Source organism: Eulemur rufifrons, chromosome 16 (assembly GCF_041146395.1).
Source record: "Eulemur rufifrons isolate Redbay chromosome 16, OSU_ERuf_1, whole genome shotgun sequence".
In the NCBI taxonomy this organism is placed as follows: Eukaryota; Metazoa; Chordata; class Mammalia; order Primates; family Lemuridae; genus Eulemur; species Eulemur rufifrons.
The window spans coordinates 25104337-25132159 of record NC_090998.1 but is presented as its reverse complement, the minus strand read 5'-3'; the positions used below and the strand labels follow the sequence as shown (position 1 = coordinate 25132159).

Genomic DNA, 27823 nt, shown 5'->3' with positions numbered 1-27823 from the left:
TGGGCGTGGTAGCGCATGCTGTAGTCCCAGCTACTCGGGAGGCTGAGGCAGGAGGATTGCTTGAGCCAAGGAGTTGGAGGTTGCTGTGAGCTAGGCTGACCCCACCGGCACTCTAGCCTGGGCAAGAGTGAGACTCTGTCTCAAGAAAAAACAAACAAACAAACAGGTCAAACTGTAAAATAAGCATAGTATTGATGATATGGCAATTTGAACTCTATGTATTTGATATTAAGGAATTATTATTCTTAAGTTATTAATAATGCTATTAAAGTTATCTTTTTGAGTCCTTATTTTTTAGAGATTAACAGCAAAATATTCATGGATGAAATGATGTAACTGGAATTTGTTTTAAAATAAAATAGAAGGGAATAAGGGTAAAAATATCGATGAAACAAGATTAGCCATAAATTGATAATTGTTGAAGATGGGTGCCTTATACTATTCTATCTACATTTTTATATATTTGAAGCTTTCTATAATTTTTAATTCATATATTTAAACTATAGGATTTTCAAACACCTTTGACTACAATAGATTTTTTTTTTTCCTATCAACCTCAAGCAGACTAAGGGTTCACCAAATATTTACAAAAGAAATAATAAAATCCTTCTTATTTTAACCACCTGCACAAACACAAACACTCATTCTGAAAATGGGACAGTCTTTCTGTTCAGACAGACCTGTACAGCAGAGCACAAAAGAGAGAGTATTAATGACAGTGCATTAGTAAAAGTCACTTCTCTTGTTCACTACAATGAAATGCCACAAAATACAAAGAGGCAAAGCTGGGAAGCATTCAAATAAATGAAGCGGCAAAGGAAGATAGGACAAGGTAAAAGGAAATGAGCCTTCCAGCTCTCTGCTATTAATATTTAGTAACAATAACTAGAATCGAGTTGATTAAAATGTTCATACAATAAGCCAACATCCTTTACTTCTTGAGTAAAAGGATGTTGCTGCTATTGAAAAACTGATGTTACTAAATTTGATGATCTTGTGATAAGTTGAATGAATGCCCATTTCTCCACGTCTCCTCTTGCTAGCAGTCATTATGACTACATGGAGAAGTCATGAATCTCTCCAAGGTCACCCTAGAAGTGAGATTTGAGTGCAAAACCCATGTTGTTTCCAAGTATCATTCAGTAGTATTTATGGAACAGCTATCACACCTTGGTTAGTATGACCGACCTTGACCTCTCTCATAAGCTTCCAATCCACATTACAAACTACCTGCAGGACACCGACTTCTGCCAGCCCCCTCTTCTCTTGGACATGCTGCTCCTCCCTTGCTGGGGCCACTCTTCTATGTCCTGGGACACATGCTTTCCAGATAGCTCAGGCATCCTTTCCTCCAATGCCTGGTGACCCCAACTTTCTCACAGCATCCTGGAATGCCTCTGAGGACAGCCCTGTTGTCTCCTTGACTAAGCTGTGAGCTCCTTGAAAACACAGGCTGTGTTTCTGATCCCTGCTCCCCAGTAGCTAGCATGGTGGACACCAAATGCTTGCAGCATGATACTATGCCCTCAGGACTCCTCAATCACACACACTTGGATGTCTTAACTATTCCAGATCCTGTATCCCCGTTTCGGCTGTTGGTATCACCTTACTCCTAGCTGGATAAGCCAGAAACCTACATCCTGACCTTAACTTTCAAGATAAATTTGGATAAATATGATCATTGCTATCAGCCTTGCTACCCACAATCTTAGAAAGTGAAATTTCCTGCTCTTCAAGATGTAGATGAACAACATTCATTGTGCTGCTTTAGAATGATGTTATTCCCAAGAGTTTGCAAACATAGTTCCCAATATAATGGAGGAATACTGGGGGCATGTTTCAACTTTTGATTGTTCCACTCACCATAACCCTAACGCCACTCTTCCCTTCTTTTTAGCTCTCAAAAACCTACAGACTCATCTGTCTCCTATTTTGCCACCCAGGCCCACCGCCTAGCCTATGCTGGCTGCCTGGCCAGCTGCCCAGAGGTAAGCAGTTCTGGGATATGTGCTCCCCAAGGAAGGCAGGAATGGGTAATACCTACTTAGAGCTCTGAAGGGGAGGAAAAGAAGAGCAAGTTCCCATATACAAGTACCCTTTAAAGGAATGTTTTATAAACCATGGATCATAACCCCTAAGGTCAGAAAATAGTGAAACAGGATTATTAGATTGACATCAGCATTTATTTTAATAAAATAGAAAAAAAAAAGAGAAGTATTATTTTGTGAAAATTTGCTCTACACACAGACACCTACAACAAATACTGATTGAAGACCTACTGTGTGCTGGGGACTGGGGGTAGAACAATGAAAAAGACAGACCAAGAAAAGCTAAGCTCTGCTGTTAGGTGACTGACATTCCCGTGGTTTCAGAGTGTATGTGTGCATCTGCGTGTGTACACATGCACGTGCATGTGTTTTATATCATGATATAAGAAAGTATACTTTAAAGTATACTATATATGGGTCAAACACATTTTAAAAAACACGGCTCTAAAGTGGTGCTGCTTAGAATGCGGTCTGTGGACTGCAGCTGGTCCACAAACTGTTACTGGGCTACTATGAGATAAGTATAGAAATTGGGGATAAGCATTTAGAAAATTTCAGAGCAACTTGTCCTTGCTGTGATATCCAATTAGGTGATCATTTTGCTGGCAATGCAATTTTATTTTTTAATTGAATTTTACAAAATAGACCCATGATAGAAATATTAATACAAACTGGTTTTTCCCCAGAGATGGTTTGCACAGCACTGCTCTGTAAGATATGCTGGCCAGGTGTCTTGGGAACAGGTGTATGTGATACTTTGATTGGAAACTGCACCCAGGGCTCTAAAGAAGGGGCAACACTTGGAGCGAGAAAGCCCCAGCACCTGGGGAACACGGTCCAGGTTCGTTCTCTTTCCACACAGGTAAAATGATGAAAATAATTAAATGGCAAGTGGAAAACTGTTAGCACTGATAATGATGATGATGATGCACTGCTAGATTCACAAGAGGTGACACAAAACCCATTTCTGATTGTGTAAAATTAACATTAATCGCAGTCACATGCTTGAACTACTTCCATGACTAATTACAATGCATCACAGCAGCAAAATGAGTATAATTGCTGGTCCACTGTATTTTAATTACACCAATAAAAGCTATACGTTTTGTGTTCAAATTTCAGTTTGTCACTCATACAACATGGTCAAAAACTCACTGTATTAATAAACTGGAAGAATCTTGCCGGCATACCAAATTGATTAGGAAAAGTGGTAGAAACTGTGGGCTAGGCAACAGTTTTGTGGAGAAGCCTTCATAAATAATTTAAAAAACTAATCAGTTTGTCTTGTAGGTAATTTCTGTTGGTTTCTATTTCAACTGGCTGTTAGTTACACTCTTGGTCATATAGTAAGGAGAATGCCAGCATTCTTTGTTCTTTTATAGTGCACGTGCTTCAGGCCAGAAGCATCAGTGCCGATGTGTTTGCAGCTGTTGGAGAAGAAATGAAAACCAGAGCCCTGAAATTATACAGCTGAAAGTACAAAATGTATTACTGACATCGTTATTTTCGATTAAAATATTAAAGGACATATGGAAATTTTGTGCAATTAATGAGTCCTGAATCAAGTGAATAATGGGTAACATAATGCTTTTCAACTTACGTACATTTCAGTTTTGAGTGGTCAGCACTGATTGCTGCAGTGGGGACTGGGCTTAAGGGAGGTGTCATGAGAATCAGTAGAGAAAAGCAAAAGATTATTCCCCAACCCAGGGGTTGGCAAACTATGACCTACGGGCCAAATGTGGCCCCCTACCTATTTTCATAAAGTTGCAGTGGAACACAGTCATGCTACACTAGCAGGGTTGGGTAGTTACAACCCACAAAGCCTAAAATATTTGCTATCTGGCCCTTTGCAGAAAAAGTTTTCAGCCTCTTCCCTAACCTAGGGAACAGTTTTGAAGAGGAGTAAGTGTTCATAAATAATTATAAAAATTAAACAGTTTGTCTTATGGGTAATTTCTGTTGGTTTCTATTTCACTTGGATGTTGTCTTATCCCAGAGCTCCTGAAGGTGCACAGATCAGACCCCTATCACTCACCCATGGATAGAACAATATTTATTGAGAATCTATTATATATCAGGCAGTGTTCTAAGTGATGAGGGTATAGCAGTGAAGAGAAAAGAAAGAAAATAAAAGAGGGAAAAAAATTAAAAGAAAAGTTGTTACACTGATGGAGCATACAGTCTAATGACAAGAAACCATGAAAAGCACCTTAAGTATATAGCAGGTGAGAGGGTGACAAATGCTATGGGAAGAAGGATGAAGATAACATTAGTTTATGATGTGCCAGGCACTGTTTTAGGTGCTTTTCATATATTAATTCGTTGAATCCTCACAAAACCCTATTGACACAATATTCCCACTTTATTGGTGATAAAACTGAGGCACAGACAGGGCACCAAGTCACGAGCTAGACAATGATGTGAAGCCAGACAGTCTGGCTCCAGAGCCCACGCTCTTAATTACGCGCTGTGCCAGCTCTGTGTGCAGAAAGGGAATGGCAGGGAGTTACAATTTTTAATACGATAATCAGGGGAGGCCCCACTGATGAAGTGACATTGCTCAAAGCCCCGAAAGCAGTGAGGGGAGAAAGTCACATGAATAGCCAGGAAGAGGTTATTTCGAGGTAGAAACAGCAGCAAGTGCAAAGGCCCTGAGGAGGGGGAGCTTGATGTATTTGGTATTTGAGGTCGGTGGGGTGGGAGGCAGTGAGGCAGAGGATCGGTAGAGAACATGGTCCCAGAGACACAGAGGACGTGGTGGGAGTGGTGGAGCAGTGGACCTGGGGCCTCACAGGCCAGGGCGAGGCTTTGACTTTATTGACCGCTGAGTTGGGAAGCCACTGGAGGGTTTCGAGCCAAGGAATGACATGATCTCACTTCTGCTTTAAAAAGTATCACTCCTAAGAACACAATGCAGGGCCAAAGCGAAGGTAGAAGCAAGGAGAACAGTTAGAAAACCATTGCAATAATTCCGATGAGAGGTGTCCCATGGGTGGCTCAGGGGAGGGTGGGAGCTACGGAAGTGGTGATTGGACCCTATGTGCATGTGACTATAGGTATAGTAAATACATATATGATGTATGTTATTACATATATTAACTTAATATAAAATGTATATCACTATATAGAGGGTAAGAGACATTATATATATGAATTAAGTTATGATTTACAGAGAGAGAAATGCACAGATATTTACTGTACAGTTTGATATGCTCTGACAAATGCATACACCTATGTAACACACCCCCTGACAAGGTACCAACATTTTTATCACCCTATGTATATTTTAATGTAAATGCTCACAGCCTTTGATATAGAATTGAGGGAAAGGACAGCCTCAAGACTGGCCTAAGCCACAGAAGGATGGAGTGGCCGTTTACTGAGGTGACTAACTGCCCACTCCCAACTCTGAGCATGACAAGCACGTCCCTCATCCACCAAAGGAAGGGGCAAGAGGAACTGTAAAAGTACCATGCAGGGCAAGTCATCATCCTGCTGTTCTGACATGCTTGCATCTCGTACATAAAAACTGTATGTCACGGAAGAATATCAAAGGAAAACTCATGACCACATCACTCCCATAGCATTCTCTATCTCTCTCTCAACCTCTTTTACCACCAAGTACCACGAGGAACCATCAGTTATCTCTACGAAATGTTATGCTTGGCTAGGGAAAAGGTATGTGTCTGGCAGGTGGGCTCACTTAACTAGGTCCATGAAAGGCTGTCACCACTCGACTGAGGTTTTTAAGGACTAAGGTCCCACTCCTAGTAATGTCTACACCAGGCTTACCACGGTGATCACTAAAGATTTGATGAATAAATGAATAACTGTTTATATCCATCAAGACAAAATTATTCATTAGCACCACACAAGTTTTGGAGAACTGCATAGGAAAGAACGGCACATTAATGGACTTGTTTGGCTCTTTTACATCTTAGATCATCAACTTAGACTTTGTTTTCATTTCAGTAAAAGTTCTGGCAACCCACAGCCTCCAGGAAAGAAGGAATGGGGAGGTGGAGAAGAAAAGCAGAAAGAGTGAATATGTTGAATTGTCTTGACGGGAATTCGAAAGCTGGCTTTTACCATAGCTACATGTTGAGTGACTTGGCAGGACTCCCAAGTGACCAATGCAATCAGGATTTTCCATATTTTACTGTATCTGGTAGGACTAGTGCTCCGAAGAGACATGGGTAAGTTCAGACATTTAATCAGACACATATGCACATACACAGTCAGCCCTCCACGTCCATGGGTTTCCTATCTGTGGATTCAACCAACTGCGGAATGAAAATATTCCCCAAAACCACCAATTAAAAATAAAAATACAATAATAATGATACAAATTTTAAAAAATACAGTATAACAGCCATTTACGTAGCACTTACATTGTACTAGGTATTGTAAATAACGTAGAGATGGTTTAAAGCATACAGGAGGATGTGCGTGGGTTAGATGCAAATTCTATGCCATTTTTATAAGGAACATGAGCATCCATGGATTTTGGTATCTGCAGGGAAGTCCTGGAACCAATCCTCACAGACAGCAAGGGACAAATGTACTTTAGCCAAAGAGTATTTCTCATTCACCTACCACGTGCCAGAAACTGACCGAGGCACTGAGGAGCTTTCATTCCACCTACCGTCTCCAATTCTGTATCTGCTTCCAATCAAGCTCGTCTCATGGACCCGGTTAAGGGAGCCCACCTACCAGAGACATACCTTTTCCCCAGCTAAGGACAGCAAGTGACAACCCCAAACTTGAGGATTCTAAGTGACTGGGGTATTGGGGTATGCATTCTACTTAAGGTGATGTTTGAGCATAAAAACAAGGCTGGGGATGGCACACTACTTAGCTTTTAAATTTTTACTGTTTAGTGCATCTGCAATGAATGTCTTTGAATTATCTTCATCTCAGGGTGCTTCCATTCCTAACTTCTGTTAAACGGTAATAGAGTGTTAAAAATGTATTTTTCCTGATGAAACTCCTTGCTGTGTCTTGATTTAGCTGTACCAAGCACGGCTAGAGAAAGTCGACTTGGCTCCACTTCAAATGCCTGCTATCTAATCTTCACTGGGCACTTATGTTACTCAAGAATCCTTTTATGCATCATTAGTTCCCTCCCTGTCACATTTCTCATAATGCCTGTCTCTAAAAATTCCTGTAACACTCTCCCCTAACCTGTTCCTTCCCCTCCCACCCTTAATCTCAGCACATTACTTCACATCCCACCACACAGAGGATACCAGAGCCAATCCTGGGGGATTCTCCTCTATCTAAAGTTCCCATGTGTACTCACTGCCTGTTCCTGGCTCCTAGCCCTCTGTCACGGGAAGACTCTCCAGCCATATATCCTTGATCTCACCCCAAGCTTTCAAATAATTACTCCCTCACTCCTTTATACCTTCAATCTCTTCCATTCCTCTGTTTCCCACTGGCCAACCAATAGACATGCTGAAAATCTTCTGAACCTAAAAATCCCAGCCAAAAACAAACAAAAAGCAAAGCTGAGGTCACAGGATGCCTGGGGACAGCCACTAGCAAGAACTGGAGCGTGGCTGGTCCCTGCCCCTGGCCTGTGGACACCATTTTCTTCTCCCCACTCCACTTCCTTTGTGGAAAATGAGACAAGGGATAGTTTACAAGATGTTACAGAGCACATTGCTCAGGCAAATTTTCCAGGCTTCATTTTCCTGGTTTGTAAAAGGAGATTAAATCAGATAAATGTCTCTTTCCACATCTATAACCCAAGATTATTACCCTAAAGTTGGAACTAGATAAATCATTACCTTATTACACAATATTCCTATAAATGGGTACGAGAATATTGGACTCAGCTTTAAAGTCACTGACTTGTGCTAGTAAATACCACAAATTCCTCCCTTGAGGAAACACAGGCATATCCATTTAGTCTCTTTTTATTCTGGAATCTAACACAAACTGGCCCTGAGTGCCCCCGCCCGCGTCTTCGGGGTTTGGACATGCACTCAGCATGCACGATTGTGGTCTCTTTGATGTTACACTTTATCTGTACTCTCTTCCCTCACTGTGCAACAGGACACAAAGCTGGAATGCCATCGTTCACATCCCAAGATCTTTCTGCAAACATGTAATCATAAGGCTTATCTGAATAACTTGTATAATTTTCTGGATCTGGGAAAAGAAGCTAAATTTGAATAAGAGGATCTTAAGAGACGTACACTTTGCTGAAGCCTTGGGGGTTTGATGAGCGGAAACGAATGTGATGAGCTGCCCAGGAACCCCCGTGGCCCAGACCTCCCTGGGATCTGTCTGCAGGAACTACAGTTTTCTGTGGCTGGCTCTCCTATTAAAGATTCATTTATTGGGTTAAGGAACCAAATCAAGATGGCTTTCTCAGATAGCCACCGAATAACAGATACGCGCAAGCAAATGCCACCAGTTCCTCCTCTCGGTCGGCAAGAACGTTTTCTGTTAAATAAATAAATAGCAACTGTCGTTTTGGAGTTGTTGAAAATAAATCTTCCAAACATTTATTCCAAAATAAATCTAAGAATTGTTGTGCTTTTGGTTACATAACCCTTCTCTGATGAAGTAAAGCCTATCCTAAGTTTAAAAAAACAAAAAGGAACACAAAAAACTCCTCCCAAGCAAAAGATCTATTGCATCTAAGGCTGCACCTTTCTTTCCTTTCCTGCCTGTCTGAAATTAGCAACTGACAGAGAATGCGTAGGAAAACCCACAAGATGGCCTCTCTCTACCTTTCCCCAACTGTGCCTCCCAGACCATCAGCGGCCCAGGAATCCAGCAGTAAAAAGAGAGGGCAGCTCTGTACAGGCTACGTATGTAGAACCATGAACGTATTCCAGGACTCTCATTGTACATGACGATGCTGAGGCCTAGCAAAGCTGCTCAGGAGCTTACCGAGTTTTTCTTAACTTGCTGGAGGCCCCAATGTGTAAGCAGAGAGTAAAGAAGTCTTGAGCTAGGAGGTCCTGATACAGTGAGAAGAGAGGAAACTGCTAACAGCTGCCAGGGACAAATCTCTGCTAAAGTCACTTGACCCGGAGATAGAAGAGAGATTAGACTTAGAGGAGCCACCTAGACTGTTAGAGACCTCAGGTGTGGGGTCCAAGGAGCAGAGCTGTATGGAAGTGTGTGGGAAGGCAAGGTCGTTAACTCACCCAAAGGAAGGAACCGGATATCAGTTTGATTGCTCTCTATCCCCAAAAAGAGAGGAGGTCAGGGGGAGGCAGGACACTACACACAAGAGCCCCTAAATGCTGGAAAACTAGCTTAGAGGACTGATGTCAGGGGCCAGAGAACTATTGCTGGGCCTGATACTTCATGTATCTAGGTGAAAAATTTAAAACATCCTTATGCATACACTTGGATATAAAATCTCTGCTGGAGAGAGTGTTTTAGTCAATTCAGACATTAGAATTCACGTGTGGTCTCCTGGGCATCTTTTCTCCCGAAAGGTCAAATGCCAGAACCATCAGGTTACCAGGTGGAAGCTGGAAGGTCTAGGCCTCTCTCTTGGCTACCCAGCTCCTTGGGGGTGTCTGTTCTCCTCTGGGATTTCCGCCAACAGAAAGCCAGGCATGACAATCAAGAAAATTCTAACTGCAGCTTATGGCAGGGTTTCAGTGCTTGGCACCGGAATCACCCAAACCTAAGAGAATCTCTTAAGCTGTCTAATTTCTAGTGGAGAGATGGGGTCCCAGGCCCTCCTCTGCTCAGGTACAATCAATAGCTCATGCTAATCCATGCGCCACAGGTTTATAGAGGTACAGATGATGATGATGGTGGTGGTGGTGGTGATGGTGATGGTGGTGGTGGTGGTGGTGGTGGTGGTGGTGGTATACGTTATCTAACCAGCCCTATATTCTGTTTCCTGTAGGGATGGGTAGTTTTATTGACAGAGATCACTGACATTTTGGAATATACTTGAAGGAAGACAAAATCGACTCGTCTAACAGAGAGGAGAGAAAAGCTTCCATTCCACCTGATCTCTTAGGCTAGGAGGAACAAAATATGTGTTGTAGCTCAGTGCCCGGAAGCCTAAGAAGGTACATACCAGTCACATTAACACATGACGTGCTAGGGAAGAGGGAGCGGGGTGAGTTGAAAAGTACAGATGGGACATACAAGTATGACAGAATCCAACAGGTTGCAGAGACAGAGAGAGGGGATTGGGAGATGCCTCAATCTTCCAGGAACTGGGAAAGGCCCAGAGGAGAAAGGAAGAGGCCTTCACCTCAAGAACCAGCCTTTCTGAAAGAATCACTGGACAGCAACAGAATGACCTGCCAGAAAAGTCAGCTGCAAACTCCTGAAATAAACAGTCCAAAGCACTGGAGAGCTGTGAATGCCAAAACCGCACAGCTCCACAAGGCCTATGTGCAAAACGACGGATATGCAAGAGCGCTATAACTAAAACAAGGTGTCAAGCAACACACTACGCATACACATATCACACTTTAAATCCTCAGAACTTGGAATGTGTTAAGCCTTTTACAGGTCATGGACTTGGGGGAAAAGGAGTGGTCCCTTATGAAAGGTGCTGCTCTCATGCTTGTTTTCACTTACCTAACACCATTTGGCCTAATGACACATGAAATGAATGAGAGACAGAGCACAATGTTGACTGAAAAACCAACACCATGGTGCTTTGCTGGGCCTGGAAAAGGGGTGAAACTCAGCTAGTTTACAGATTTTTGTTGTTGCTGATTTATAGAAGATTCCAAAATAAGTATAGCTAAAAAGAAATACAAAATAAATATAGCTAGATTTTTGAGGCTAGCTTGCACTGAGGCTCAACTATAGATGGTTTGATGGGTTCATTATGTCCTTCCCAAATTTGAATGTTGAAGTCCTAACCCCCAGTACCTCAGAAGGTGCCCTTATTTGGACAAAAGATCTTAAAGAGACAACCAATGCGAGCTAATTAGAGTGGGCCATAATCCAGTATGCCTGGTGTCCTTACAAAAAGGGGAAATTGGGACATAGATATGCATTAAGATGATGTGAACACAAAGCATGATAAATGCTTGGGGTGATGCATACCCCATTGCCCTGATTTGATTAATACATATTGTATCCCTGTATCAAAACACCACATGTGCCCCATCAACATATCCAACAATTATATGTCCACAATAATTACAAATAAAAAATTTTTTAATAAAGATGATATGAAGAGAAAAGGAGAAGATGGCCATCTCCGAGCCAAAGAGAGAACCCTGGAACACATCCTTCCCTCCTGGCCCTCAGAAGGGCCCAACCTTGCCAACACGTCCAGTGTCCAGAATTTTTCAGAATGCAACTGGCCTGCAAAATGCTCCCACAGGTCTGGACAGGCAACAATCTACTGGCTACAATATACTCTTTTCTGTGACAACATTCAATCAACTGCCTTGTATGCCCCAGTAATGAAATTTGATTAGATGCAGCGATTCCAGTATAATAACAGATAGTCAAAGAGTTAACACTTGCTCCCAAATTCTATTCCTACTGAGAGATCTGGCAATGACCTCCAGAGAGCATCTATCAGAGTTTGAAGTTACAAAGGTAGTGTGCGTGTGGGGTTGTTTTCCATTTTTTCTTATATCCCTCACCCCCACCCACAAATAAAATTTAGGCACTTCCATAAAGCTGAAAAAGAAAAATAACTAAATTCATATTCAACACTGAGTTTAAAATGAGAAACAAACCTATCCCCAAATCAAGGACAAAATTATCAAGTAATAAGCAAAATCGTGGCAGTATTTATGCAGTATTTATTCAGGGACAGGTTTGTGCCGGGATCCTGGCAGAGGATACACTGATATGATATACACATCAAACCAATCTAATGATTGATGAATAGTTTTAGCCCAACAGTGAAACTGCTTAATGAAATGTTCGATTTTAATTTTTATAGGATGACTCATCCTTAGCAAGAATTAGATCTCCTCCCATTTCTTCTGCTGCCAGGTCTCAAATACTTCTAGTCATTTTCACGAGAGCAAACATGTCAGAGGAAAGAATGCCGTGCCTCTCCAACGAGTCTGAGGCCCTCCTCCCCAAAGTGAAACCACCGGAGTCTGGGGGCTTTAAGTGCTTAGTGCCAAACTTAGATGCTAGCAGCTACAGACCTTCCAGGTTGTAAACCATTCCTGATCAACTATGAAAAACAGCTGTGGAGTCAGCAGCACAGATGGAAGCACGCTGGTTCACAAAGGCAAATATACAATGTCACCGTAGTCATGCAAACAGTAATGTCTACAGCTTCATGGGGAAAGCCTTTCCCATGTATTATTATTACAAAAATCACTGGGCTACCAGGGGTTTCCAAAAGTTGCCCATTGTTCTGCCTCTAAATAGGAAAAGCAGACCTATTTTAATTTGAAGGCAAACCGACTGCCAATCTCCAGGCAGGGGCGCCCTTCTGGCTGTGCAGGTTGTGTCCTCGGCAGAGCACCTCACCCTGGGCAAGCAGATACTGCAACCGGGCCAGTTCCAGCTCAGGGGCTGCATTTGCCTGGAGGGGCACCATTCTCTAATTTGCACAGGCTCTCTGAGGATAAGCAGTGGTCCTCTCTCAAGACTTATTTTTCAAAAAGCAATAGAAAGGGCTACTCACCAGCTCGAATCTTAATAACAATGTCACCTGAGAGCGTCACATGCACCCTCTTCTCATTGATACCATTGGGATAAATACCCTTGGGATATTGGTCTAGAATTGCCTCAGTGAAGAGCCTTGGTTTTAAACACCTTTAGTTCAGGAAGGGAAACAGTCAGTGGGACTGGAGTGTAGAGAACAAAGGGGGAGTGGCTCCAAATGAGGCCACAAAGGTGGCAATGCCATGGGGCCATTTTGGGAATTTAAAGATTATCCTCACAACAGAGGGATGGCATTGAGGGGTCTTCAGCAAAAGGGTGACCTGAGATGATGTGTGTTTCTAAACATTTCTCTCTGATTCTTACATAATGAATCATAAGGGAGCCAGAGAAGAGGCGCGAGGGTCCAGTTGAAAGTCAGCACACTGGACAAGGCGGAGGCAGGGAAAGGCGAGAGGAGTAGACAGATTCAAGATACATCAGGGGTTGGGACTGATGGGACTTCATGAGTGTCTGGATGCAGGAATGGAAGTGTGAGAGAGAAGGAACAACATCCAGGATGATGCCAGTCTGCGGTACCCAAAGAATGGACAGATGCTACTGCCATTTATAAAAATGGGAAGAGGAGCAGCTTTCCAGGGGGGTTAAGGTCATAAATTCTGCTTCAAAGCTGAGACCTCTATAAAGCAGTGGAATAAAATGCCTTCATAAAAAATATGATGTACATACTTTTTTTTTAAATAAATAAAATCTGAGAAATATAGTTCTGATCAGAGTTTTAGAAGTACTCTGGCCACATGCTGAATATAAGATTTGTAGTTCTCAAATTATTCTCCATCCACAGCCACATTCCTGTCCCCACACCCAGAGTATTTTTGGTTTAGACCAGTTGCTCTGGGAGTAAAAAAAAAAAAAAAAAAATATCAGAAGAAAAAAAAAAAGGGAAAAACATAGCCCATGTGGGAGAAGTTCAAGGCCATGTAACATTCTGGTAATCATCCTCTTCTCCATTCTTGCCCATATAATTTGTTCCTATCATCATCTATGGATTTTTGATAAATCAAGACACCAAATTCATTAAGAGCAATGGTTCTCAAAGACCAGCATAACTTGAGAACTTGTTAGAAATGCAAATTCTCAGGCTCTACCCCAGATCTACTGAACCAGAAACTCTGAGGGTGGGACCCAGAAATCTATATTTTAACAAGTCCAACAAGTGATTCTGATGGACACTCACATTTAACAAATCCTCCAGGTGATTCTAATGCACACTGCAGTGTAAGAACTACTGACAACGATCACAGTAGGGCCCAGTGGCTCACCTGTAGTCCCAGCTACTCAGGAGGCCGAGGCAGGAGGATCGCTTGAGCCCAGGAGTTTGAGGTTGCAGTGAGCTACGATGATGCCACTGCACTCTACCCAGGGTGACAGAGTGAGACTCTGTCTCAAAAAAAGAAAGCAAAGAAAAGAAAAATAAGAAAACAGTGACAATGATCAAATGGAATTCCTCTATGCCTGCTTCCTAATTGTCATAATTTTTTTCCTGTTAAAATGTCCTCAGTGCTTCAAAATTATAGTCAATATCTAAGTAAAGCTCCTTCCCCAGATAATGCCATCCTCCCTTTTGGCTCTCACACTATTTCTTACAAGGTGGACACGCAGTTTTGTCTCTGCTAACCTGAATCTTAGCCACATCTTTGACTCAACTGTTGGTGATGGCTCTGCCTGCAGCTCTGAGCTCCTTCCGCTCACACTGGCTGTACCCCTCTTGGCACAGAGTGTAATTGTATTATATTAATAAGTTATGTTAGCATGTTCAGAAGGGCGTCCTGTCTTTTGATGGAATTCACAACAGTATCTATATATTAATAGAAAACCTAATAAAAGTCTAATTGGTTGTTCTAGATCACAGTTGCTCAAGGTGTGGTCTGCTGCCATAAGAATCATGTCAAATGCATGTTGAGAGTGCAGATTACAGGCTCCTGGTCTATGAAACCAGAAATTCCTAGGAATGAGGCACAGGGATTTGCATCTTCAATGCACATTGAAATCTGATTACCATTGCTATACATGAAATTCATCTTGATAGCAACTACAGACTTGGATTAACTGCTTTGTGGATTAACAGAGCCTGGAGCTAAACCCTAAACTAAAGTGAAACAAACCAAGAAGGATTTACCTTGTTCCCCACCTATGGTCCACTTCTCAAATGTATTCTGCAGGTTGTAAAGTTTTAAAACAACTACATCACACCGTATTCTCTAAGATTTAGTCTATGGATATTGTGGGATACTTTTCTTATCAGCTGGTTCTTCCCCAGACCAAACTTACGGAATTGACTTTTCAACCCTAATGAATTTTATCTTTTTATTTTCAGCCCAGATAACCTGGCCTTTAAGAGCATTTTGAAGATATCTTTGGCTATTTCTCCTAGACTTATTCATTTGTACATTATCAAAGTTTATGTAAGCTTTAGCAAAACTTAAGCATGGAATTTTAGGTGAAAGAAAACATCAAAATAGCTATTAAAGAGCAAATAACATCATTTATAACTAGTGCCATACTTTCTCACAGCCAAAAATCTTACTAGCTTTAGTTATGCAAGTTGAACCTACTCCCCCACAACCTCCTCCTACCAAGTGGGCATGTGAGCCCCACCCTCCCCACACCCCAAAATGCCTTTTGACATTGTCAAAATAGTTACCCCAAAACACGTTACATAACAGAAGCAGACATCAAGAGACATACTTATAAAACAAAAGAGAAAGTGACAAGCTCTTTCCTAAAATTAGCACTGGTCTTTCTCAAAACAATTTGTGCTCATCTTTATCCTGCCAAACACTTGCAAATCCTTTTTTATTAAATTGCACTGTCTGATAAAATTTTCACCAGCCCTTTCTAAACTATGTAATGAAAATACACATACACACACACGCCCATGAAGTCTATGAAAATTACTAGCTTTGGGTGATTCTAAAGTATGCTCTTAACTCTTATTGTTGCAATTTGGCAACTCCATTGTCAAATTCCATTTCTGAGATTCATTTTAAGAGGATAATTTTAATATATGTTCATGGAAGGAACATATGTTAGCTCATAATGGCTAGCAGGAAAAATTTTTAAATTGAGATATAATTTACATATAGTAAAAGTCACCCTTTTTAGATGTACAATTCAATAAATTTGACAAATGTATCTGGTCATATAACCACCACCAAAACTGTGTTGGACTGTGCTGTTCATTAAGAGTTGCCACATGCGGCTACTAGAACTTGAAATGTAGCTAGTCCAAAATCAAATGTGCTATAAGTATAAAATATATAGCAGACTTCGAAGACTTGGTAAAAAAAAAAAAAAAAAAAAACTGTAAAGGACTTTATTAATTTTATATTGATTTTATAGTGAAATTATATTATAGTATTTTTATATATAAGGCTAAATAAAATATAGTAAAATTAATTTTATGTATGTCTTTTTCCCTTTAATTCTACCTAAAAGAAAATTAAAAGTTAGCGGTTGGCATTTGTGGCTCAAATTATATTTTCATTGGACAGTGCTGACATAGATTATGTCTATCCCCCAAGGAGCTCCCTCTTGCCCCTTTGCAGCCTATACCATTTCCCTACCCCCAGCTCCTGGCAACCACTAATCTGATTTCTATCCCTAAAGTTTTGTTTTTAGTAGGTTTTTAAAAATACTTTCCCCTTTTGTTATGTAGCTTCTAATTTTCCATAACCATCTTGCATTGATTTTATAATTATTTTTAAAAAGTCATTCTTAACTTTATGAGATTTTTAAGAGCCTCGCCGATATTCTTCACTAACCAATGTCATTTTCATTAACCCGTTCTCAAGCTGGTGGGCCCTACAAAGGCATTTCGGGTAAAGAACTGCCTTCCAAGAGATGTGCACAAGTGGTTCATAATTGAATGGCGACCATTGTGCGCACACACAACGCATCTATTCACAGATGCTATGGGAGATCTGAGCCAGAGGTGGGGAGCCTCCTGTAGCTTAATTTTATTTAGCCTCAGGGAGGTGCAGAGAAAGCTTTATCTGTGCTAAGAATAGGTTGGACAGAAATGTAAAGCGCTGAATAGGCACACTTTTACAGGTGGGAGGAGGAGCAGGGCAGGAGATGGGCTGGCAGGCAGGTCCACCAGTGGGAGCTCCGTGATGGCTGGTGACAATGGCCAGAGAGACGCAGAGACCTCCAGCACTCTTCTCAACCCAGCCCCCATCCGAGGCTCCCCTGTTCCTGTCCCGCTTGTCCTCAAGTCCCTTGTAATTAAACTGAAGTTAATTATTAATTATAATAGGCATTCACATTTCCTGTTCCTATTCACACTCATTCTTTACTCACTCTTCAGAGACTGTATACCTATATCATCTTTCTGATTTTCCAGAATGTAAGAAAGACATGCTAAGCCACCTCTTATCCCTCTTTTCTCCTATTGGATTAGTCTGGGAGCTGGATGCCAGTCCGTCTGCCTCTAAACCCTTGGGGTCCTGCTCAGAGACTCGACCTTGAGCATTTCCACTCCTTACTTCCACCTCCACCCCTCTTTCCTTTATAGTCCCCCGAAAAAACAGAACAAAGGCCCCTGCGTTCTAAGCGCTTGTACTAGTCCTTCAAGGATGCGTAGTACAATGCCAACTCTTCTCTCTGGTCTGTGGGTCCTTGTCTTCTCTGAGCTAACTAAAAGCACTGAGGAGTCTTCATCTCCCTGCTCCTTCCCCCGGAATATTTTTTGTGGGAAACTCTTTCCACTAAGGGGATTGTCCCCCTGCAATGTAGAAAGGTGTCAAAGGGAGAACAATGATTAGCCTCAAAGAATTTCTATCTATGGCTTCTAAACGTCCAGACTAGATGACACTCATTTTCACCAAACTTCCGCCTAACCCCACAAGGATTCCTGAAAGGGACGGCCTTGCAAAAATTAACAGGGAGACATCTAATCCCACAATTTCCTAGTAACAGTTAAAGACCAATCCTATGAATTCTCTAACAGACACCCCGCAGGAGTTCTGTTTTTTGCACAACTTCTGCAAAGAGCTGAACAGACAGAAAAGAGGTGTAAATTTCTCTCTTTCAAAATCACTTTGAGAATCTGCTTTTTTTAGTCTTAAAAAGTTCCTGAGTGAACAGCAGGATGCGAGCTTCAGGCCTCAGCCATATCTCTAGGGCAGAGTCACATCTCCTGCCACAATCCCATCTCCAAGGAAAGGCAGGGAAGCCAACTCTTGGACTCTGACATCCTGCAGAGTTTCTGTTTCTGTTATCAGCTGCTGCCAAGAAGAAAGTAAGGCGCAGATGCAGCAGGACCCTGTTCATTTGGCTATAGCCATAAACCTTCTTCACCCCCTGTATAAAAAAGCCTGAATACCTGGTTCTCTCTGCCAACATTCTCCACCTCCTTCACTTCTGTGCTGGCCCTTTTTCTGCCTAGGGAAAAGTACATAAATGTCTTCTCTTTATTCTAATCACTGTCTGGAGAAACCTTTCTCAAAACGCACGTGCACTAGCTCTCCACCCTTACCATTCTTTCTGGGCATTTCCAACCCAACTTGACAATGCACCAAAATGGAAACATCTTTAGTGTGGTTCTCATGCAAGAGATACACTGGAAAATGATGCTAACGCTGATGGTTCCCTAATCACGGCCGCCGGAACCTGGGTGGCCCTCATGCAAGTGATACACTGGGGAAGGATACTAACTCTGAAGATTCCCCAATGATGGTGGCCAGAACCCGGGAGAGGTTCGCTGACCGGGCACCATGCTGGTGGATGCAGACACTACACCTTGAACAACTGGGGTCCACTGGCTCTCACAGAGGCTCCAGTCCAGAGGGAAAGAATCAGATAATCATATGAATACAGACTTCACTATTACATGTGCACAGGATTTTGATACGTGATTAGGGCTGGAAGGCAGCCTATGTCTGAAATTTTAGAATAAGATATAAAAACATTTTCCCCAGAGGGGTGCTGCCAATGAAAGACAGAAGAAGGAGTTTATTTCTTCAATTATGGAATGAAAATAAACCGTTTACTAAGCACCCCATGTATATATAATCTCCAGTCATTACAAAAATTCTGCAAGGAAGACATCATCATCTCTATTTTACAGACGAAGCAAAGCCAGGTTAAAAAGGGATCTGCTGCTGCTAGAAGTGGCAGAATGCAGGGCCTGGGACTTGATAGGCACTCAACTGGTAGGCGCACAGTTGTTGAATTAATAAAATTTTGAAAAGATATAGAAAACATTCTAACAGAGAGCTAGGAGAGGATTGGAGGTTGCCTGTATTTGATGTTGCATGAGGCATAAATTCTTCAGACTTGGCCTGAAGAATTTATGAACCTTGACATTAGGAAATAAGAAAGGCTATATGCTTCTGTTTGACAACTATACAAATAATCTGCATTTTGTTCTCACTTAAGAAACAAAAAGTAACTGGATCCATCATGCAATAGCCTGGTCACACGACACTGGGGAATTCAAACAAGCCTACAATGAGATTAACACCTGCAATGTCTACTAGAAAGAGTTGTTGTAAAGACTGAAAGAGGCCATTTATACACAGGTGGTTACAGTGACTGCAATTTTTCAAAACGCTTCAACATGAGTAGTTGTGATACATGATACAAGGGTGATAATTATTTTTAACCTATACCCTGGGGTAGTTAGTATTTGAATGACTAATCCAGTGCTCATGTAAACTGAAAACCAAGTCAACTATGTTTATCTCTGATGAACACCAGAGGGCTGTTACTTAGCATAATGGCTGCTGCAAATGATTTTCATTGATAAAATGCTGTTCACACTGGTCTATAACTACTATACAGACATTCTTGCATAAACTGAAAATAAGACTCTATCCAGGCCAGTTGTAGTGGCTCATGCCTATCTATAATCCCAGCACTTTGGGAGGCTGAGGTGGGAGGATCACTTGAGGCCAGGAGTTTGAGACCAGCCTGGGTGACATAGCAAGACCCTATCTGTACCAAACAAAGAAACAAACAAACGAACAAAAAGAATCTACCTAGGCCAGTTGTCTAAACCTTTCAAAATGGTGCCCTCAGCCATGAGGTCTGGAGAGCTAATGTATAGCATAGTGACTATAATTAATAATATTCTCTTATATACTTGAAACGTGCTAAGAGAGTACATATATCATAAGTATTCTCACCACACAGACATACACACACAAATGGTAACTGTGAGGTGATGGATGGATTAACTTGACTGTGGTAATAATTTCATAATGTACACATATATCACCACATCGTACACCTTAAATACATACAATTTTTATGTGTCAATTGTACCTCAATAAAGCTGGGGAGGGCAATGGTGTCCTCAGCTGAAGATGCCCATCAGTCCTGTTTATGGATGCTCTGGAGGAAATTTTGTTACCTAATCCTGACAAGAAAGTTAGCCAAATCCTGACGCTAGAGTATTGTTCTATCTGCCTCTCATGAAACTTCCTATTGTTCCAAATGCATCGAAGGACAGAGCACAGGGACTTTCTAGAACAGCTCTGCCCAACAGGACTTTCTGAGATGACAGAAATGTTTTGTCGGCCCTGTCTAATAAGGTAGCCAGCAGTACAGGTGGTCGCTGATCACCTGAAACATGGCTAATGTGACTGAAGGACAAATTTTTTATGTAATTCAATGTTAATTTTAGTCGCCACATGTGGCTAGGGACCACCCTGTTGGATAGCACGGTTCTGGAGCTTACATAACAAGGCTGTATGATGTTTCTGTGGTGGCTCGCCAGTAAATGCTTATGTGTGTGGCAGAATTTGGTCTGAGTTGCTTCCATGGCAACATTAGCTGGTGAAGCTGTGGGAAGGGAGACCTACAGCCCTCAGGTACCGGCACTGTTCACTAACCATATTGACCCAGGATGCATAGATACATCAGCTGAGCGTTCTCAGTAGCAGCAGCCTGAGACCCTCTGCACTAGGGAGGCAGATCTGGGTTCACTGAATTGCACAACTTAATATCAGAATGAAAATACATAACTCAGACGGTTGACATGAAATTAAATGACCAGACATAAGAAAGCAGCTAGCAGTGTGTGTGGTGTGTGTTTGGTAGGGGCTTGATAACCCTTAACTTTGCATACACTAAAACACTCTATTTTCTCCACCTGCCTTCCCTTTAATTAAGTCCAAGAGATTTGATAAGGTTGTGTCTTAGAATGAACATATAAACACAGCATGGGAAACTGTACCCGTCCTCTTCTCACCCCTGAGAAAAACACCATAAATATTTCAGCTAAGAATTTGGTTTGGGAAAAGGTTGTCCCTGTCACAATAATTCTTGTAAAACAAAATAAGCAATCAGAATAACGGAATTTCTTCTTTTCTAAAGAGGACCACAGTAGTCCATTTACATTGGTTCTTTTTCCCCCTCAGTATTTTTAATGGTAAAATACATAAAAAATTTACCATATTGGGGACGTGGACAGGGAAGGAGATGTCAGTCAACAGGTACAAAGTTTCAGTTAGTCAGGAGGAAGAAGTTCTGGATTCTATTGCATAGCAGGATGACAATGGTTAATAATCATGGACTGTATATTTCAATAAGTAAAAAAGGATTTTAAATGTTCTCTATTTCAGGTGATGGATATGCTAATTAGCCTGATTTGATAATTGCACAATATATACATGTAACCAAACATCACACTGTACCCTATATATATAATTGTCAAGTAAAAATAAAATAACTTTACAAAATGAAAAAAAGAGTTTACCATTTTAATTTTTTTAAGTGTACAGTTCAGTGGTATCAAGTAAATTCAAATTTACATTAGTTTTTGCCCGCAAAGGTAAAACAATATATTAACACGTAAAACAGCATTAAAACATGCAGGAGATAAACACCAAATGCAACAAAGTGTTCATGGGAGTAGAAAGGAAAGAAGGGGATCAGGAAAGGAATAAAAGCAGGCTTAAGTTTCATCCACATTTTCTTTCTTTCTTTTTTTTTTTTTTTTTTTTGAGACAGAGTCTCGCTTTGTTGCCCAGGCTAGAGTGAGTGCTGTGGCGTCAGCCTAGCTCACAGCAACCTCAAACTCCTGGGCTTAAGCGATCCTCCTGTCTCAGCCTCCCGAGTAGCTGGGACTACAGGCATGCGCCACCATGCCCGGCTAATTTTTTCTATATATATTTTAGTTGGCCAGATAATTTCTTTCTATTTTTTTTAGTAGAGACGGGGTCTCACTCTTGCTCAGGCTGGTCTGGAACTCCTGACCTTGAGCGATCCACCCGCCTCAGCCTCCCAGAGTGCTAGGATTACAGGTGTGAGCCACCGTGCCCGGCCCATTCACGGTTTCTTTTTAAAAATATAATCAATTGTGGCAAAATGTTAAGATTTGACAAAACTGAGTTTTATGTATATAGGTATTTGTCATATCATTTTCTATGCTCTTATATATTCTACTTTTAACCTTTTATTTGGACCTAATTTTAGACTTACAGAGAACAGGGTATCCACATACCCCTCAGACCACTCCCCTAATGTTAACATTTTACACAACCACAGTACAAAGATAAGACTTTGGTAAAACACTACCAACTAAAACAAGGACAGTACTGGGGGCCAGTGTCAGACACTCATGCCTGTAATCCTAGCACTCTGGGAGGCCATCGTGGGAGTATCACTTGAGGCCAGAAGTTCAAGACCAGCCTGAGCAAGAGTGAGACCCTGTCTCTACAAAAACCAGAAAAATCAGCCAGGCATGGTGGCATGTGCCTGTAGTCCCAGCTACTTGGGAGGCTGAGGCAGGAGGATCACTTGAGCCCAGGATTTTGAGGTTGCAATGAGCTATGATGAAGCCACTGCACTCTAGCCCCAGTGACAGGTGTGACTCTGTCTCAAAAAAAAAAAAAAGAAACAGAAAAAACCCCACACAGACAATACTGGAGCTCCCCCAGTTTTCCCACTAATGTCCTTTTTTTATTCTACAGTCTGATCTAGAATTGCACATGCCATTTAGTGGTCATTTCTCCTTAGCCTCCTGTGACAATACCTCAGTCTTTCTTTGCCTTCTTGACCTGACATTTACCAGTTATTTTGTCAAATGTCCCGCAATAGGAGTTTGTCTGATATTTTCTCATGACTGGATTGAAATTAACCATTGTTGGCAAGAACACCACAGAAACACTGTTATGCCCTCAGTGCATATCATATCACAGGTTCGGGATAGCTCTTTTTTGTATTCTTAAAGTATTTCATAATTTCAAAAAAATCAAAAATAAATAAGTAGCAATGTTAGTCTGGGTTTTTCAGAGAAACAGGACCAACAAGAGATTTTATATATAAAGAGGAATTGGCACATGCGGTTATGGAGGCTGAGAGGTCCTAAGATTCGCCATCTGCAAGTTGGAGACCCAGCAGAGCCAATGCTATAGTTCCACTCTGAGTCTGAAGGCCTGAGAAGCTGGAGAGCTGATGGAGTAAGTTCCAGTCTGAGCCTGGAGGCCGCCCAGCTGGAAGACAGTCAGGTAGAGCAAAATCCCCCTCACCCAGTCTTTTGTTCCATTCAGGCCTCCAGCAGACTGGCTAAGGCCCACCCACGTTGGGGACGGCAACCTGCTTTACTGGGTCCACCCATTCAAATATTAATCTCATCCCCAAACACCCCTACAGACATAGACGGAATAACGTTTAACCAAGTATCTGGGCACCTCATGGCCTACTCAAGTTGACACACAAAATTAACCACCCACAATAGCTTAAGTTCTAAATTAAAAACTTCCTACTCTACATATTTAGGTTCCAAATCCCATCAAGTCAAATGGATTTTAGGAAGTATTCCAATTCTTAAAGTTATTACTGGCTTCGGGCCTAGAACATAAATCCACAACATACTATCATTTTTAAAACCTCAAGAAGCTTTATAATGCATGATCCTGCTTCAAGAGAAAAGGCAGTTTATACTCTTTAGATAATGGAGCTGTAATCCAAGAGAAGCTAGACCAGCAAGTCATAGTAAGGCCCTAAGAAAGAAATTAACACAAGCAGTATTGTTAATGAGAACCCAAAAATCCCTTGATCTTTTAGTGAGAGGTGAGAGCTAAGTTGTCATTTAGAACTGACTCCACTCCTCCGCATGGCATCCTCAGAATGATGTGTATTTTCCTATTTCTATGATGCTTTTGGGGGAAAAAAAAAAAATCTAAATGATTATTTTCTTTTTCTGGGGCAGGAGAGAAGGTCTCAGGGACTTTCACTACCTGAGTTATATATTTAAAATGAAAATATATATATATATATATGTGGGTGGGGGAGAGAGAAATTATAGAGAAATGGTAAAAATAAATAAAATTTCAAGCTTTCTCAGAGGCTGCCTCCCCTTGAAGCTCTTTTATCTTCAGGACCCCTCTAAACTTGGTGGTTTAGGCTGGAAAATCATTTTTTCCTTCAATGTTTCTATGCAGTTCAAAGTGCTCCATTTCCATATACAGTGGCACAACACACAGTTTCTCCCCTACCCTCCACTCCAGCTGTATGGAGAGAAAGCTACTTATTAACTAACACGCATTCTTCTCTAGGCCCCCAGTGTTCTGGAAGGCAGTCACAGAGTTTTTATGAAAAGCCAGAGCAGAGGAATCTAGATCTCACTATGCCAAAGAGGAAGTTGAATATTTATTTTAAATTTCATTTTAGCTGGCCCCAAATGTGAACAGCATTGCCTAGGGCCAGTCCTGTGTACCACCTGCACCTCTTGTATGTCTCTAAGAACATGCTATTTCCCTCAAAGGACTTTCTTTTAAGGAACCAGGATATGGGTTTGATTTTGAACTGGGTCAACAATCCCAGGAATCTTCCAGGGAGGAGGCGGGTGGTCAGCCCCTTGAGACAAGGGTGTGTAGGGGTGCAGTGTGGGCTCTGAAGCCAGACTGCCTATATTTGAATCCAGGTTCTTGGGTTTATCATCTGGCAACGTGCGCAAGTTACACAACTGCTCATGCCTTGGTTTCTTCTTCTGTTAAAGGGGGCAAACTTACCGGACTGGGTCGCTGTGAAGATTAAACAAATTAACACATGTAAAGTGCTTAGTACAAGACCTGAAATACAGTAAGTGCTCAATAAATGCCAGGGACTATGTTGCTCCTGACTTAACCGCCCCTCCCCACCTAGAGAATAATCCAGGTCCGTGATCTCTCAGGGGACTTGTGGGCAGTCTGTGGACACTTGCCAGGCTGCATAATTTGGGTGATAGAAACTGTTTCTCCCAGCTCCAATTCCACCTACTTCTTATGTCATGCCATCAGAACTCCTAAAACAGAGTCACCTAAAACAATCTTATTTAACAGAGCCTAGAAATTTAAGCCAGTTCAACAGTGAAAACCCCAAGAGTGAATCAAGACAAACTTTAAATATAATCTTGTTAAATGGAAATAGAGACAGACAAATATTTGGAAAAGATCTTAAGAAACTGATAGAGTCCAATGAGTTGAAGTTCTTTTAGGTCAGACAAATGTTTTTTGGCTTCTCTCTCTCTCTCTCTGTGGATGTGTATGTACGTGTTTAAACCCATACCTCCTTTTTTGATAAATATAAAAATTTACGGTTTCTTTTAGGGCTATTTGAAATTTGAGATGTAAAGAAGTGACCAAAAGCAAATTTAAGCAATTGACATTATAGATTATGCTTTTTTCAAAGCACACATGTATCCTATTCCTAGGAAACTGAGTTGCTGCCTCCTCCCTTCCTGAGAATCACTGAATGAGACCTAGAAATGTCCCATCGCCCCAGAGTTTAGAGCAGACAGGATAGTGCTATCACTACGTCGGTCAAGATGATTTTGCTCTTAGAGAAGGTTTTTTTGGTTTAATCTACACAAATAAAAGCCTTCTTTCTCTCCTATGTGACCCACATTTGTGCTTAGGATCAGACATTTGGAAACAGACAATGAAAGGACTTACTACTCCACCTAGGAAGACCCACTGAGAACACTGTAGCAGTGAAGGCAAAGTGACCAGACTGGATCACTGCAGGGCTCTGATTTAATCAGCTCCCAGATAACTTCATAATGCCACCAGGAAGGGAAGGGTTAAGGACAGTGGTCAAGGGAACAGCAGCCTGGGTGTGGGACCACAGATGGGGAAGGGCCTGGTGAGCAGCAGGGGGGCACAGAGGATAGGGAAGACAAGGAAAAGCAAAGCTCCAGGTCTGCGGGGCCATGACACTTCAAATGACTCAAGAGGCTGTCAAGACAGGTAAAACATGGGCACAAGGAGAACAAGGACAGAGATTCAGCTAACAGAACTCACATAAAGGACATGGACTTAATCTCAGGAATGAGGCACAATCTCGACACAGGAAAACAGAGGTCCTCAACAATGCACTCCTCCAATCTTGCTCCACATTCACCTTTACTTTTTTCCTTCTGTCACCAGGGGAGGACGTATTTCTTTCATTACAACCAATCCTCCTACCCATGTCATGGACCCTACCCTCAGCTCCTCCAAAAGCAGCCCACCTTTTATGTTTTGAACCTCTTCCCTGTATTAATTCCTTTCTTCCTTTTCCTTTGGGAGGTAGGTGTGGAAACTAACCCTTCTGCTTCCTCCTCCCCATGTCCTCACTCAGACATTCTGAAAGTGGAGTCTATATTCACCGCTCCTACATCCTCTCCTCCCATTCATTCCTCAACCCAGTACAAGCTGGCTCCTGTCCTGCAAATCTATTGATTCCATTCTCATTAAAGCCAACAGTCATGCTATCAAGTCCACTGGAAGTTTTCCTTTGTTTTGTTTTAAATCATGTCAAATACTTCAATATATTTTGAATTGCCTGGAAGAATGCCTGATAAATCAATACCACCATCCAAGTACAGGCATAGAGGATGAGTCCAGCTTCCTTCCCAGGGGAAGAGGCCTTCTGTGATCTCACTGATGCCCCTGGTCCCATGGAGCTTGCTCTCCATCCCCCACCCCCAACAGGCTGTTTCTCACCAGGGCATCTTGGCTCACACTGTGCCTTCTCCCTCCGCCCCTACCTCTTCTTCACCTTGCTGATTTCCACTCCTCCCCTACTACACACATCAGAAGGAATCTCTCCCAGGTGGCCTATCCTGGGAGCCCCACCCCAAACCCAGCCCTGGCTGCATAAGGTGCTCTCCTTTCATTTTCCCCTGACATCTGTTTTAAGTTCTCTTATCACCACCTTGTCCTATAATAGGCTGATTACATCCATCTCACCAAATAGGCTCTACATTCCCTAAGGACAGGAACCATCGTAGACACCCACGTGGTGAGAAGGAAGTAACCTTCAGCCCTCAAGAGGGAACCTCTTTAACCCGAGATGGCATGGGTATAGATATTTTGGAAGCAAGGGGGTGGATCCTGTGGTTTTCTATCCCTTTCCCCTCCCCCCCCTCATTTCTGGATCTGACTTATTTCCTTGTGTTGCCAAGGTAACCAACAGTCCCAGAACACAGACTTCTGACAGTTGGACTTTAAGCCACTGAGACACAGGACCTGAAGGATTTCCAATGTCCCCCATTTACGTGCTTCAGGAGTTGGCAGCGCCTCTTCCGTGTGTGCAGCCATCAGAGCAGTATGTGGCAGAGTCTACGTGTGTCTGTGTGTGTGTGTGTGTGTGTGTGTCTGTGTTTGTGTGTGTCTGTGTGTGTGTTCTTCCACCCTCGCTTATTTGCCAGGGCGTCATGGAAAAAGCTGGACTAAAAAGTGCCATCAGGTGGTGGAAGGATGGGCAACTAAATGGCATCACCTTTCTGGAAAGTAATTTGGTATCAGATACCACAAGATTTTAATGTATTTGTGGTCTTTGGTCCATTAATTCCACATATAGGAAAATAACAAGAGGTATGGATTTATGGACAAGGGGGTTCACTGCAGATTTATTTAGTAAAACAATCACCTAATGGTTAGTAATAAGAAGTGGTTAAAAATTACGGAATAGCTACATGTTTGTTGTAGGCTGTGCCATAAAATTTAATAATCTCAATTTCAACTGAGATGACATCTTCTATGTATACATACATGTATAAATATACATGTATCCATATATGTATAGATAAATAAAAAGGAAAGACTGTAAGGAAATCCATCAAAACGTTTTAATGATGGTTATCATTATCCCTGGACTTTGGAATCACATACATGTTTATTTTCATCTTCATACTTTTCTGTATTTTTTCA

General features: G+C 41.8%; 1 protein-coding gene across 5 annotated transcripts in view; it reads right to left on the bottom strand.

Annotated features, from left to right (window-relative positions):
* The window catches only part of PPFIBP1 (PPFIA binding protein 1), a 160028-nt gene that overhangs the window by 65432 nt on the left and 66773 nt on the right, over window positions 1-27823 (bottom strand). The gene's annotated exons all lie outside the window — the stretch shown is intronic.